Genomic DNA, 16,846 nt, shown 5'->3' on the forward strand with positions numbered 1-16,846 from the left:
GTCAGACCAAAGGTCCATCTAGCCCAGTACAGTAGCCAATGCCTGGTGCCCCAGAGGAGGTGAACCGAAGACAATGATCAAGCGATTTGTCTCCTGCCATCCATCTCCCGCCTTCGACAAAAGGCTAGGCACCATACCTTACCCCTTGCTAATAGCCATCTATGGACCTAACCTCCAAATATGTATTGAGCTCTTTTTTAAACTCAGAGTCCTGGCCTTCACACCGTCCTCTGGTAAGGAGTTCCACAGGTTGACGGTCCACTGTGTGAAGAAAAACTTTCTTTTATTAGTTTTGAACCTGCTACCCATTAATTTCATTTGGTGTCCTCTAGTTCTTATATTATGGGAACAAGTAAATAACTTTTCTGTATTCGCTGTGATTGTCCACACTGCTGCAATGAATGTGCCAGTACTCTGCAGCAAGCACTGTGTTTATGCCTGTTTGGGGAGTGCACAGCTAGTGGGGCTCTCATGCCCCTTCCTTCCGGTGCCTACATTCTCCCACCATGCAAATTTTCAGTACTGCTAGTAAAATCAATGCAATTTGGTGTTGTTGGATGGCTTAGTCCAGGGGCAAGCAAACTTTTTATGTCAGGCCCCACGTTTCGTCCCTGCAATTAGCAGCTCATGCCCTAAGTGTCTACTGTAATCCAGACTGATGGAAATTTAGGTTATGTAAGCATACGTAAGAAAATAAGTACGTAGAATGTAAAAACGTTATTAATTAGCACATCAATGTGAATACATGTCTATAAAACCAGTTACGTATTTCAACATTTTCAATGAGATGGAAGAGGCTTAGACTCAGCAGCCAATCGTGCTGTGCCCCTCCCTTTATGATCCCAGCCCTCAATGTTGCACAGCCGTGGCTTAGTCCATCCTTTGGGGGTACCTAACAGGGGTTCTGACCCTAAGGGTTCTGAATAATATAATATGGAGATACACATCTCATAGAGCTGGAAGGGACCTCAGGAGGTCATCAAGTTCAGTCCCCTGCCCTCTTGAATGCTCAGATGGTCTTGTCTTCTGTTGTTGTGAACAGTTCCCTGACATCGCCTCTTCAATTCAGAAATGCTAACTATGTTAGGAACCGCCAGGAAAGGGATAGCGAGCAAGGCCAAAAATATCATAATGCCACTATAGAACTCCTTGGTACGCCCAGCCCAGGAATAGCGTGTGCACTTCTGATCACCCCATCTCAAAAGAGCTATGTTAGAATGGAAAAAGCTCCAGAGAATGGCAGCATTAGGGTGATGAAAAGCCCCCGTAGGCAGAGGGATTAAAAAGACTGGCTGTTCAGCTTGGAAAAGAGGTGGTTGAATAGGAATACGCCAGAAGTCTCTAATGGTGTGGAGAAAGTGACTAAGGGAATGTTATTCACCTCCTCATGTAGCACATGAACCATGGGTCACCCGTGAAATTAACAGTCAGCAGGTTTAAAACAAACCTGAGGACATAGTTCTTCACACAACACACAGTCAGTCTGTGGAACTCCTTGCTGGGGGATGTCATGAAGGCCAAAAATATAACTGGCTTCAAAAAAGAGCTAGATAAGTTTGGGAGGATGGTTCCATCTCAGGCTATTAGCCAGCATGGTCAGGGAGGCAGCGCCAGGCTCTGTGTGTCCTTAAACCTCTGACTGCTAGAAACCAGGATTGGACAACAGGGAATGGATTACAGTACAAGCTTTATTATCTGACTTCCCCACGGATGGCCCCCCTCTGCCACCCACCCCCACCCCGACCAGGCAGTGGGCAGTAGGCTCTGGCTGGGACACAGGCTCATGCCCAGTGGCTTCAGCTAAGTTTGCCAGCAATCCGAATGCCGGAATACCAGGCTTTTACTGTACTTGATAAATTGCCTTATTCTGTTCCCTTTACCTGAAGCAGCTGGCACTGGCCATTGCTGGAAGACAGGACACACTGTACCATTAGATCGATACTTGGTAGGGACCATAGCTAGTGTCCCTGTAAGCTTAGTGCTTGGGCAGATGCCCAGAAGAGATTCAGGTGCCACCCAGACAATTAACAGAGTGCCTGCAGCTGCCCACCCTGGGCAGCATGTGTTTCTACTGGAGGTGTTCTGTCCCTAGATGGAAAAAAATAGAGGGAACATTAACCGTAGCCTGTAACAAGTAAATGCTAATTTCATCTACACTTTCCTTGGCCATGTCCCATGGGACCACCTGAGCCCGTGTTTATTGGACTAACCACACAGGTCTATATCCTCTAAATTACCAGGCCACTGAATTATATGACATCTCCTGGCTCCATCCAGTGTTTTAGCCCTTTAGATGGTAATTCAGCACCATCAATAAACTCACAAGCATGGGTAAACTGACCAAGGAAGAGTCCTTTGCGTCCTGTGTAAAGAGCGGCTTCTGCCTCCCCATGTCAGATTGTTAAGACTGCTGCAGGAGTGGGGTGGGGAGACTCCTTAGGTCAACGCCTGTTTCCCCAAGCATTGGTTCAACTCTGCTTGTGGCAGACCTTGTGGCCTCTTGGGTCAGCTGTGCCACACTGCAGGGAGAAGATAACAGACAAGTGGCACTGCAGTAATGGAGCTCAAGGGAAGTAGACTGGACTCTAATGGTACTGTTACCTTCTAATGGCTTTCCTGGGAGCTTTAGACCAGAAATCCAGGCTGGACATGTGTTTACTCAGCATGATCTCTGGTGCCCAGAAGGAGCCAATTTAACCTTCACAGTCCCACCATACAGGGATTTATGAATGCTAATGGGTGGTGAAGCCCAGCTGAGGGAGAAGCTGCGAAAGGATGGTGAAGTGAGGACATCTGCATCAGGAAGAGGCTGCTGTCACTGTCTGGGCCTGGCGAGGTTGGCAGGAAGAAATCCAAAGGGAGTTGAAGCCCCAGGGATCCTAGCCCTGTAGGAAGGGTTTACCCAGAGGAGTTTCAGGAAAGAAAGCCTGTGAAAGGAGCATAGGAAGATGCCTGGGTAGGGCTGAGGCTGTGCAGGCCTCATTTGATGATGGGAGGGTCCCAAACTGGGACACAGAGTAGCAAGAGAGCCCTTAGCAGCCAATGAGGAAGTGGCGAAGGTCTAGTGAAGGTTACAAACAGTCTGGTGAGATGTTGATTCCCTAGAAAGGGAAATCCACATGATGACTTGGAGGTGGGCTGGGTCATAAAGCAAGAGCACCCCGAGGCCTGGAGACAGAAGGGGCTGCACAGCAGGCCAATGACAGAAAATGGTGCTAGGCCAGAGGAGAGCTAATCCCCAGCCACAAGCAGGTGCCATGCAAAGAATGAACCCCATGGGAACTCAGTTAACAGTCCTCCATGTTAACGACTGGAATGTAAATGTAACCCTTCTGCTGGTAGAAGTCAGCAGCAGCCAGAGCTGGGTTCCATATCTAGGGGTTCCTTTTATACATTTCACACAGAACTGGCTCAAGTCCACACCACTATTCTGGGAAATTCACACACCATTGGGCACCTCAGAGGGCAATGCTTCCCCACTCACATGCACTTTTAATGAAAGAGGCAGAAAAGTCCCATAGCATTAGCTTGAGAAAATACCACGAACAGCATTCATGACCAGCCTGCAAGTAACTGTCCCAGCTCAAATGGATTGAACAATGTCCTTTGCCTCTCAGGCTCACCAGTCCAACAATCTAAGGGTCCCATTCACATACCCAAACTTTCTCCGTACCCAACTTCAAATGTCCCATTTACAGCTCTGTTCAGTCAGTGTAGACCCCGACACATCCCCACGATGCCTTCCCCCGTTGAGCCTGCAGCAAAACCACCTCTATGCTGGTCCTATGGTCTGCTTGCTCCTGCCAGCCACCCTGCTAGCCACCTGTCACTTCCCCTACCAGCCACTCACTGGTTGCTCTTGCCAGCCACCTTGCTGGCTGCCTGTCCACTGTGTTCTGTCAGCCACTTGCCCACTGCATTGTGGGTTTTGGCAAACACAAAAGAGGAAGACCTTGGACAACATACAGAAGGTCTACTGAGATTGAAGGACAACAACTGGAATGCTCCTGGAGCCAGCTAGAAGTTTTGTCCCAAGACAGAGTGAAGTGGAGGAGACATGTAGATGCTCTACTTAGAGTGCAAGGCTTAAGTAGTGGTAATTATTCCAGCTCTCTGTGGCTTCAGCCGCTGGTGATTTCAGCTCTCCAGGGCATCAGCTCTGAGCCTAGACACAAGTGATTTCAGCTCTCAATCTCAGGATCCACTAGGGTGGATTCTCACACAAAAAATACAGATTTGAGCATCCAGCTTTTAGTTCTATCTTTGAACAGTGGGGTGGGGTGGGGGACACTAGTGAAACTAGGCTTATGGCTATCTGATCAAAGGCTCCTAGCCAGCTGGTTCAACCAGTAACCCCTTCCCGCTGCTGCCTCACAATGTTCAGATGAGGGGAACCTTGTGCGATCCATATCTTACACAGCAATGTATCCCCACAACAACTTCAACCATTGGTGAGACTCCTCAATTCTTACACTGGGTGATAGTGTAAATTGTGACTTTACAACAGCATGTTGTTTACAATAGACAAAACTCCATTGCTTCATCTGCTACCAATCAGGCTTTGTTTACAAGGCATTCCATATGCATACCTTTTCACTTTCATACAAATGATTCCTAAAGGACACATTATTCAAATTCCTTCAGCAGGATTATACTCCATCCTTACATAAGCCCCTATAACTCTGTAACACCAAACATCCTCCTGTGAGTCTGAATGGGCTTCCGTCTCTTATGGATACCACACACATCTAGGGAGAGAGAGAACTGCTCTTCAAGGGAGCTTTTAGAATGAATATGGTAATATCAGCCACGGTGGTGACTAGGGTTGGACTTGGTAGAAGTGGCCCACCAGGTCAGTCGACACTAAGAGGGTTACAACAGACAGAGGGAAATGGGAACCTTATCTGGGCAATACAATGCATTATATGCATCCTCCTGGCCAGTCACAGTATCAGTGTAATACCCAATGGGGGACTATATGATCCTTGCATGGGACAGATGCCATGACAGTGGATTCTGATAGTCTTTTGTTATCTATAGTGCCCCTGATTCTGTGATCTGTAATCTTATAGTAGCCTGGTTCCGGTGCCCCATGCAACAAATGAAAGGCACCAACAGTTGAATAAGTGTTAAATGCACAGGCGGAGCGAGAGTGAATGGTGTGCTAGGTCACACCAAAGCTCAATAACATCTCCAAATCAGAAAGTTGAACTAGCTGGGATGAGAAAGGCAACAGCTCCCATGGCATGCCCAGAGGTTTAATAGGTACTGGAACCCATCATGGAGGAGGGGATCCCTGGCTGCAGAACATTTCGTTTGAAATAAAGGGACAAATCCAAGGGGGATGAGGTTCAGCTAGGAAAGGAGAAGGGCCTACAGTTTGAACCTCTCTAATCTAGCACTCGTGGGACCTGACCGGTGCTGGACAAGAGAATTTTCTGGACCATGGAAGATCAATATTATCTAGCAGCATTACCAACACTCCCACGGCTTACAGGGCTCGAAGAAGACATTTAGGGGTAAATTACAGCTAAATAAGACCACAGAACACTGAAAGCCAGGACTGGTGGCTGTAAACAAACCTTATGGGACCATGGGAAACCTGGCCACACCCATGGTAAGTGGTTGTTTGGCTAACTAAAATCATGCTGGATTACAGCTGTTGCCGGAAGAGAGACTTCCGGATTAGAGAGGTTCAATGTATAATGGAATTTTTCAAGCTCTAAGGCATCTAATGCCCACTGAAATCCCCACTAGGTACCACTCTACATCTTTACAGATGTAAGTACCTTTGAAAAATCTAGCTGACTTGCAGGTGATAGCATCAGCCAGCACCACTGGCAAGCAAACCAGACTGCCATTTTAGGATCTGTGAAGAGGAAACATTTCAGATACTTATTACCTGTGGAGGCAAGACTAGCATGGCCACCACCCCCAGAGAGTTGAATGTTTTACCCCAGCTATTACAGGGGGAACTGGGTGTGAGACACCACATGAAGATCTCATGTTGGATGTAGGAGACATTTTTTCTGAACCTGAAAATCATTATCTTGGGCTCTGCAGAGCTAAATCTTCTCTGTGGCAGATTGGTCATGCCTCTCCCTGAGCCCAGCCTTGAAATCCTGCAGCTGTTTGTACTTGTCCTGTTATGATAAAAACCATCTGGAAAAAATTTTACCAAAGAAAAAAGAGAAGGAAGGAAGGTACCACCCCTCTCTTCTTACTGACAACGTGGCAACTGCTCTGTGCTCACTCTGGCCTCAAGCTAAAGTCTACTCTAAGGAGAACCAAATGACAGAGGCAGTGAGATCATTGTAATAGGGATTTCTTCATATACGTGGCAGCTAAGTGCTGATCATGCACAAAAGCAAAAACTTGCTCTGTGCACTTACATCAGACAATATGACATGGGCTCATGGCTATAATAATCACATTGTTTGCAGTCTGAGTCTTAGTGCACATGGCCCGTTACATCTGATTGGGATTGTCTGATGCAGAAAAGAAGCCCCATTCTCTGTGTAAATTGGAAGAGCAGACTCCAGGCTATCTGGCAGCTATAATGCGTGGCTGACATGCGGCTAGCCTTGGATTGATTTTATTTTATTGGGTATGTGGGGAAGAGATTCATTGCTCAGAGCTTGGCAGAACTGACTAAACCCTCCAACCTAACCAGCTTTATGGAGACTTGTGGATAATTCAGAACTAGCAAAGTGTTCTTATGGAAAGTTCTCCTGGGTAGTGTAAGGCTTCCAAAGGCCATGGCATAATATTTTAGGTGCTGGAAGGATGTGTCTGGCTCCTGGCAGATGAATTAGATCTGGCACATGGGAGAAGTTACATCGCATGAGACAGCGGTTGAATGCTCAGAGAGTAAGATGGAAGAAATAGATGAAACTGGGAAGGATTCTTTAATGGCATGGGAAGAAAGGAAGGGATTATATCAATCCTTGGGTCTCTTAACAGCTCTGCCAGAGCAACTTATTCTGCTGTGTAATACCCCTGGCTGCTCCAGGCTCGAGTCCCTACCGACAGCACCGTCAGAGCATTTCACTTAGAACCTCAGCAGCTCTTCTGGGTCCCCACCCAGAGCTTTGAATGCACCATGATTCTGACTTGCATTCTTCTTTACTGTTGTAGACCCAGCTTCTTCTGACCAGAAGCTGTCAGTCATTTTGGGAGATTCATGATAAGCCCACGTCTACTAGGGGCTAAGACAAAAGACTCATTTAAACTCATTTTCACTCATAACCCTAGCTGGGATTTGAACACAGCTCTCCAGGCATGGTAGTAACCTAGGGTAGGCAAATTTCTTACATCAGGCCCCCTGTTTTGCCCCTGTAATTAGCAGGGCTCCCCCAACCCCGCAACCTGTCTAATGCAATCCAAACCAAGGGAAACTTCAGTTATGTTCTTAAGAAAAACAAAACCCTTTCAGTAGGTGGAAGAGAATGAGTCTGTGGAATGTAAAAACTTTATTCATTGGTATATAAATGTGAATACACAGACATAAAAACAGTAACGTGTCAACATTAGTAAGGAGATGGATGACCCTGAGACCCAGCAGCTGATCGAGCTGCACCCCCCCTTAGGAAATTTCATGGCCCCTCTGAGGGAGCCTGCCCCTCCTTTCATGCACACTGAGTTCTCACACCTCCATCTCTACAGCATAATGTTGCTGTCTTTACACGGTGGGTGAGGATAAGTCCTGCGTATGTGATAACACCACTCGCTGTTGCTGGCTGTGCTTTCCCACTGTCCTTCTTTTACCCCCAGATACAGGATTCAAAAATGCAGCGTATGCTATTCTGAAAGTTCCCCATCAGGCTGCGATCCTTCCAGTCTCCGAGGCTGGCTCAGAGCCCTCAGGGAGGCCAGGCACCCCCAGCAATAAATCATCATCTGGAACATGCGAAACAGCCTGTGGTTGTACCACAAAAGTGTTTGCTTTGTTGACAGACTATGTTATTAATTCCCTGGATGCAGAGGAACCTATGTGTGGATTCTTGGCTGGTGTAAAGTGGGTTATCTCCATAGCGACCAATGAAGCTGCGTCTATTCACCCAGCTCACAACCAAATCCTTAGTAAGAGCCCTGAGAGGGCTCCCCGTAGGTGCTAGAACTTGGGGTGCTGGGGGTGTGGCAGCATCCCTCTGCTTGAAGTGATTTCCCACACATAGGCTTAAAGCCACTGGTCTGGGGAACCTACAGCTTGTGGCACAAATCAGACCCATAATTTGCCTTGATCCAGCCTGTGGGCTCTGCCTGGCAGGAGGGAGGAAGAGGCCGTGCTTCCCTCCCAAAGAAATGTGCTGCTCTCGAGAACGGAAGCCACTCTCCATTAGGAGATCCAGCACAGTGGAGTCATGGGCCTTTTCATCGTAGCCCCACATCAGCTCTTCAGAGAGGCAGCCATGTGTCCCAGTGCTAACTAAGCATGAGGCAATTGTGGGAAGGGACACGGGATGGAGAATAACACAGACAGGCTCTCCCATTCCTAAATCCCTCCTTCGGCTTTGGACGGCTTTCCCTAGCACCGCAGTTCTAGAGTGAACAGAATAACTGTTTCAGTCTTAGAACCCTGGGGCTGGAAGGGACCTCAGGAGGTCATCTAGTCCAGTCCCCTGCTTCAAGCAGGATCAACCCCCACTAAGTCATCCCAGCCAGGACCTTGTCAAGCCGGGGCTTAAAAACCTCCAGGGATGGAGAATCCACCACCCAACCAGGTAACGCATTCCAGTGCTTCACCACCTCCTGGTGAAGTAGTTTTTCCCTAAAATCCAACCTACTCCTCTCCTTCCATAAGTTCAGACCATTGCTCCTTGTTCTGCCATCTGACACCACTGAGAACAGTTTCTCACCCTCCTCTTTAGAGCTCCCCTTCAGGAAGTTGAAGGCTGCTATTAAATCACCCCTCAGTCTTCTCTTCTGTAAACTAAACAAGCCCAAATCCCTCAGCCTCTCCTCATCGGTCTTGTGCTCCAGCCCCTTAATTGTCTTTGTTGCCCTCTGCTGAAGCTGCTCCAGCACATCCACATCCTTTTTCTGCTGGGGGCCCAGCAGCGCACAAGAGGGCGGTATGCAAATCAGGGCATACGTAAATAAATCCGATGCATAGGGGCCACTTTAGGAGTGTCACTAGCTCTTCCCACCTCTGAATGTTAAACATCTTGCATATCCCATGCAACTACCCAGAGGTAATTCATCCTGTAACCACCCACAGGCAGACTCCAATGTGGGACCGCTGGAGCTTAATGCAGGAGCTTCTACAGTTTGGTTTAGAAGCTAGCTGTGTCTCTGCTAAGCCTGTAGGGAAGACTCTGTCTCTCTGTGTACGTGGTCTTAGTGCAGCTCCAAGGGACAGTGCACCATACCCAGGAGGTGTGCAGGTTACACTCAGAGGGGCTTCTGCTTGTCTGCAGAGAACCCATTGCCCTGCTTGTAAGAAAGAGAATAGAAATAGTAAATGCAGGCCAGCCAGGGCTCTTGTTTAACCCAGGCAATGTATGCACAGCCCAGGGATCTCTGCACACCAAGAGTGTGTCAGCAGTGCCTGATGGAGGGTTGCTTTCCCCCCCTCATCATTTACAAAAAACTTAGTAGGCTGGGCAAGGGGATGGGCTAGACTCATGCTAAATCAGAGGACTGCCCAATGCACACATCACCAGGCTGTAGGAGCTGTCGTCAAGGGGACGGATAAACCCACGCTGCCCAGGCCATAGATCCTCCTCCAACACATACAGCTGCCGGCTAGTAAGCTCTGTGGCATAACCACAGCATTGAAGCCAGGGGCAGAACCGAGCTACCAGCCCGCTTAGCCCACAATATTTCCTAGTGCGCCTTCCAGTCTAATGTGAGCCCAGGGGAACCCATTGCTCTGCAGATAGCCTTGGGGGTGACACCCAGGGGGTATTAGGTGTTAAATTCTACTCAGACTCAGGGTTTGCCCTAGTCTTTTCCATCCAGGGTGGAATAAATTTTGTTTCATGCACCAAGGCATGTGCAGATGTGCACCACAAATAGAAGCACAAGCTGCCCACTGTGGGTGCTCTGTAAGTCAGCTGGGCAGCTCCTGAAGGTCTCCTGGGCAGCTGCCCAAGCGCTCAGCTTAGAGGGAACACTGGTCGGGGTGTGGCTGGTGAGTGAGCCTGCTGATTAGATAGAGAGAGATGCAGAAATGTGAGCAGATGTTGCCACAGCGCCATAGCTTTCCTGCAGTGTGCCAGAAGTGGGAGGGAGGGAGGAAGAGCTCCAGCTGTGCATGACTGTACGGTGAATCATGGTCTCTGGAGGACTTGTTGCAGCCGCTCAGACCCAGCTCCTCATGACTGTGGGATAGTTCACTTTTTCCACTGAGCGAGAGTCACGGCCCACATCCCGCACTGTGAATTCTACTGAGTGGCAGGTCTCACTCACCCAGCCTCTCCTCCCATGCATGAACGCAGGGGGGTGTTTGAATAAGGGCCAGGCTGTCTCTTCTCTCTCCCACTGTCTGTCTGTCTCTCTCTCTCTGTCGCGCGCACACACACACACACACACACATCCCCACTTCTCCGCCACCTCCTTCCTCTGCACCTCCTCTCCCAGCCAGGAGTTTTATGAAACGGTGGTTGGGGCAATATTTCTGTCCTCTGGCACACAGATCTCATGAGCTGCCCCCAGTGCCCACATGTTCAGCTTTAATTTCCCCTCAGTTTCATCCAGAGCTGGGTCCCAGACATAACCAGCCTCCTGCTGTTGGGTAGATCCTGAGGTATTAGCCTTCCTTCTCAGGCATTGATGGACCTGGTTGTTTGCTGACAGATGTGGCAAAGGGGATGTTAATTGCCTTGAAGGGATTTTAGGGGCTCTGTACCTCGGCATGTGATTTTTACTGCCCTGTTGTAATACTCATGTGCATGCCTCAGTTTCCCCAGGCACTGCACCAAATACCTAGATGGTGGATCCCAAACACTACTACCGGTTGGTGACTGACTGGCTAAGCAGCACGTCTGCAGAAAAGAACCTGGGCATTACAGTGGATGAGAAGCTGGACATGAGTCAACAGTGTGCCCTTTTATCCAAGATGGCTAACGGCACATTGGGCTGCATTAGTAGAGCATTGCCAGGAGATCTAGGGAAGTGATTATTCCCCTTTATTTGATACTGGTGAAGCCACATCTGGCACATTGTGTCCAATTCTGGGCCCCCCATTACAGAAAGGATGTGGACATATTGGAGAGAGTCCAGTGGAGGACAGCAAAATGATTGGGGGCTGGAGCACATGACTTCTGACAAGAGAGTGAGGGCTCTAGGCTTATTTAGTCTATAAAAGAGAAGAGTGAAGGGGGATTTGTTAGTAGCTTTCAACTACCTGAAAGGGGCGCTACAAAGAGGGTGGAGAGAGGCTGTTTTCAGTGGTGACACATGACAGAACAAGGAGCAATGGTCTCAAGTTGCAGAGGGAGAGGAGTAGGTTGGATATTAGGAACAACTAATTTCACCAGAAGGGTGGTGAAGCACTGGAATGTGTTACCTACAGGGGTGGTGGAAACTCCATCCCTGGAATCTTTTAAGTCCTGGCTTGACAAAGCCCTGGCTGGGATGATTTAGTTGGGATTGGTCCTCCTTTGAGCAGGGGTTTGGACTTGATGACTTTCAGAGGTCTCTTCCATCCCTATGCATCCATGATTCTATGACTACATCTGTAAGTTGTATAGCCCGATTCATCTGCACAGGCTAGCCAAATTGCAGACATTTTTGTGGGGTTGGGAGAACGTCCCTGGGAGATTTTCCATCTCTCACCCCTCTGTACCTCAGGCAAGGAATGGGTAATGTCTAGTTCCCACCCCCACCCGAACTGTGCTCATTCACCAACAGATAAGTGCTGTTGAACTCAGACCCTCTCAGAGGTCCAGAGTGGCCCACACCAACTTTCAGCTTTGGAGGCCAACCTTAATAAAGATAAAAAAACAATGACACATGAAACAAAATAAGGCACCAAAAAAGAGTGAGACATAATTTGAATTTTGGAGGATTAATAATCTGGGGTCTTTTTCGGTGCAGATGCACCCATTACTGAGGGATGTACATAAAAACAATTTGTAAACTTATTGAATGCCAAAAATTAACAAGTATCTACATGTGAGGCCCTGTTTGAACTTGAAGCTTGGCCAAATGGCCCTCCTATCCCCATGCTGATTGACCTTGGTTGAGCAGACATAGAGGTTGGGAAAGGAACTGGGTGTCATATTCTTCTTCCCAGCCCACTTCCAGGTGCTAATCTAGTAGTGTTCTCTTACCTCCAAACCCCTGGCCTTTAGTGGGTGGCCAAAGCTCCAAGAGAAGGACGCAACAAACAGGGCAATCCTGGGCAGCCCCCTCCCCTGGCCAGGAATGGCCTGAGAACCCTTCCTGACTTTTCTGTGGACACACGTACCACGCAACCAGCATTTGAAAGCTGGACCAAGGAGGAGATAAACAGGATACACCACTGAATGCCCTTGATATGCCTTCAGTGTGGGACAGTGATAGCTGTCGTGCCTGGATAAATAGGACCTGCCCATCTAAAAGGGAGGGTTATGGACACACCTGGATGGGGGCAGAGCCTCCTTAGAACACTCAGACACTGGCCATCTGTTCTCTGCAGGCCAAAGCAAAACCCTTTGAAACCACAGAGGGATGACATGGTCCCTTGTTCTTGTGCAGGGCGGGCATGTGACTGACCAGCAACTGCTTGTGTTAGAGACAGCAGGTGCACACTGCCCTGTGAACAAGCCTCCCAGGTCAGAAATGGCCCATGCTGTCTGTCTTAAGAGGAGATGCCCTGCAGGATGGGGAGAAAGGCAGGTGAGACTGAAGTAAGAACACAGAGAGAAATGTGTCCAGGAAGAAACAATGCAGTCAACTGCTCTGGGGCCTTGCATATTTTATGTTGGGAAAGGCAAGACTCTGGAAATACCAGCTGGGGAGAGAAGAAGCAGTATGCACCTGCTCCTGAGAAATGCTGCTTCCATGAGGTGTTGAGCTCTCCAGGAGCACTGAAGTCAATGGGCACTGAGGTTGCACAGCACCTTGGAGGACTGGTTCCTAAGGGAACCACAGCGCATAGAATTGTAGCACACTAGAACTGGGAGGGACCTCGGGGGATCATTGAGTCCAGTCCCCTGCCCTCATGGCAGGATCTAGAGTCTCTAGACCATCCCCAATAGGCATCTATCTAACTTGCTCTTAAATACCTCCAGTGATAGAGATTCTACAACCTCCCTAGGCAATTTATTCCATGTGTTGTGACTTCTTGCTGCTTTTCTTTAGGAGTCCAATAACCAGTCATGAGAAGGCAGCCAGAAGTGCCCCATGAGAACTCTCCTGCCTGGAGTGCAGTGTCCCAAAGGGAGAGCTGTAACTGCTTAGGGTAGAGCTGGTGAAAGAGTAGAGATCTCCAGATGAAGGGTGTTGGGCCCATAATGCCAACCCCCTTGATTCACTCAGGTCTCCGTGTGGTGGGTTCCACAGCAACCTTTCTAGCCAGAGGCCAAGATTTTCCAAAGTTTCTGTTGCACTCAGGTGCCTCCATTTTGGAGGTTTCCTACTTAACAGCCCTCAAGGGGGGCCGATTCTCAAAGGGCACATGCTCTGCACCTAGTGAAGATCAATCCCTATGAAAGGCATCTCAGTATGTACCCCTCAAAACAGGCGCAACCCCAAATCCCTAGACTTTTGGAAATCTTGGAAGTTCTGGTTTTCTTGAGGTGTCATTGGGGAAATTTGCTGCTTTGAACCAGAACAGTTTGGAAAAAAAAACCTTGGTTTTGGGCCTCAGAATTGTTGAAGACAAAGGAGGCTCAGAGGGAGAGGGTGAATTTTGGGAGAGTGATTTTATACAAAAATGAAACATGTCTGGAAAAGTAAAAACTCCCTTGTGGCATCTGGAAGATGGGATTTTATTGTCCTTTTACCATCACTCGGCTTCCAGGAATGCTTGTTAAATGCTCTCCCTCTCCTTAACCTCAACTTGCAAGTAGTTTTGTGAGTGGATTGCGTTGTCTCCTGTGTAAATCCCACCCCTACCTCCGCTCCTTCCTGTGTTGTTGCCAGCTGTACAAAATGGCTGCCCTGCAGCTGTGGACTGTACAGGGCCATGTAAATCCTGCCCAGAGGTTTGGTTCTGCAGCTGTGGTTGCATAAGCTGGGAACTATGGATTCAGGGATCCCAGAAGGCCATGTGCTCCCTGGCGTCACTCACAGTCAAGCTGTTTTTAGTGTGCTCGTAAGGGTAAGCAGCCAGTGCCTGAGCAGTACCTCTGAGGCCTCCCCAGATACGGGCGCTGCAGCCTGGCAGCCCAATTTGTGTGTGTGTGTGTTATTACAACAGATATACCACAGACAGACTGGCAGACTGGGTGTTTACATTCCTGCATTATGGAAGTGGCATTTATGTTCCTTTTGTTCACAAGTTGTCAAGGATGTGCTTAACCCTCTCTGTGGCTGAGCAGAATTTCCATCCGCCTGGCTGTCAAACCTACATCTTCTGCCAGTTAAAAGCACTTAAAAATGGCTCCCACCGCAGATGAATGGAACAAAACATCCTGCTTCCCAGCTCAGACAGCTCCATAAGTGGACAGCAATGGATGGATTTGGGTCAAACAAGCTCAGCAAACCTAGGAGGGCCACACATCTCTGTTTGGAAGAAAGAGACTGTACTCTGATAACAGAGCACACACTGATGCAAGGGAATGGTTATAAAGGACCCAGGCATCCTCGGGAATTCACCAACCCCTGGCTGAGTGCTTCCTAGGGTGAAGTTTAATGAGGACAAATGCAAAGTTCTCCTCTTTGAGAAGAAAAATGAGTGTCACACATGCAGAATGGGAAGTGACTGTCTAGGAAGGAGTACTGCAGAAAGGGATCTAGGGGTCATAGCGGACCACAAGCTAAATAGGAGTCAACAGTGTGACGCTGCTGCAAAGAAATCAAACATGATTCTGGGATGTATTAACAAGACTGTCATAAGCAAAACACGAGAAGTCATTCTTCTGCTCTGCTCAGTGCTGATTTAGGCCTCAACTGGAGTACTGTGTCCAGTTCTGGGTACCACATTTCAAGAAAGATGTGACAAAATTGGAGAAGATCCAGAGAAGAGCCACAAGAATGATCAAAGGTCTAGAGAACATGAGCTATGGGGGAAGAGTGAAAGAACTGGGCTTGTTTCGTTTAGAAAAGAGAAGACTTAGAGGGGACGTGATAGCAGTTACAAAGAGGAGGAAGAAAAATTGTTCTCCTTGGCCTCTGAGGATAGGTCAAGAAGCAATGGGTTTAAACTGCAGCAAGGGAGGTTTAGGCTGGACATTAGGAAAAAATTCCCAACTGTCAGGGTGGTTAAACATTGGAGTAAATTGCCTAGGGAAGTTGTAGAATCTCCAGCACTGGATATAAATAAAAGCAGGTTAGTTAGACACCTATCAAGGATGGTCTAGATGGTGCTCCACTGGCAGCTCCAGCCCCAGGGACCTGGCTGGGGTGCGACAGATGGCCGGCTGGACACCTCTCCTTTTATGATAGTAGAGAAGCATCAATATTTCATTCCATGCAGAGACTAATCAGCCAAGAGACTATTTGGTTTTAACCAAGCGGGTTTAATTTGACAGGATTCTTTGTTAGGAAAGAAACCAGAAAGCACAGAAACAAAGTTTGGTTAAAAATATAATAACCCAATTGAATGTATAAACACACATGAAATACTGCAGATCCTTTTTCCTGGAGGCAGCACCATGGGTTTGTGAGTCATTGATGGGGCAGAAAGGAGATTGTGGAGTATTGGGTTACAGCACCTGCTATTCACGGCTGCAGTGAAATGTGGTTGGGTAGGTCTCAGACTAGCTCCTCCAGCAGTTGTGTGCTCACATGGCAACCACCTTAGAGTCTGGGGCAATTTGGCAAGACTGGCGCTCTGTCCCTGGAGCAGCAATAGCAGAGGGTACCACCTGTCTCAGGACAGAGATGCATCGGCAAAGCTGAAAGTTCGTGAGGCCACAAGTGAAATACCAGGGGCGCTGCAGGAGTTGGCCTGGCAGTGCTGTGTGAGTGGCAGTTTGCACGATGACTGGCCAGCTTGTGCCTCTCTATTATCCTTTGCTTTTAAGATTACTAAAAATAACCAGCAAAACAAAGCAGCAGAAACATAGCACTTTAACAACTAACAAAATTATTTATTTGGTGATGAGCTTTCATGGGACAGACCCATTTCTTCAAACGATGATGACCTGTTGAAGTGGGTCTGTCCCAGTAAATCATTTTGTTAGTCTTTAAAGTGCTACATTTCTGTTGCTTTGTTTTGTTGGAGTACAGACTAACACAGCCACCAGGCTGCTGCTAAAATTAACCAGATTATACACTGAAATTAACCCTTTCCCGCTGGCAGTCTCTTCTTGCAGTTTCACTATGACCCATGACTCATGCCCTCTCCTCTGACCCTCCCTGAACTGATCACAGCAGCTGTTTAAATAAAGTGTGTGTGGAAGAAAATCCACTATGAAACCTGCAGATATTCGGCCCCCGTTGATCAGCTGGTTAAGCAGCACGTACCGTGAAGCTGGAATGAGTCAGTAGTGCAGATCTCAGGAGCCTGCCGAATTACCAACAGAAGGAAATGCCCAAAGATTAATAGCAGTGGCTTGCCATTCCCACCAAGAGGGACTGTCGCTGTGGCTTTACCCATCACCAGCTGTAGGTCTAGTGTGGAAAGATCAGAGGTGGGTCTGTACCAACCCACGGTGCCTCCAAAGAGCCCAGAGCTGTGGGGAAGTTTGGAGCTAAATCCAGACTTTGTGGCCCAGGTCCAGCTCACAGGTCACAGGACAAAGATTCCCCA

The sequence above is a fragment of the Carettochelys insculpta genome, chromosome 15, assembly GCF_033958435.1.
Source record: "Carettochelys insculpta isolate YL-2023 chromosome 15, ASM3395843v1, whole genome shotgun sequence".
NCBI lineage: Eukaryota > Metazoa > Chordata > Testudines > Carettochelyidae > Carettochelys > Carettochelys insculpta.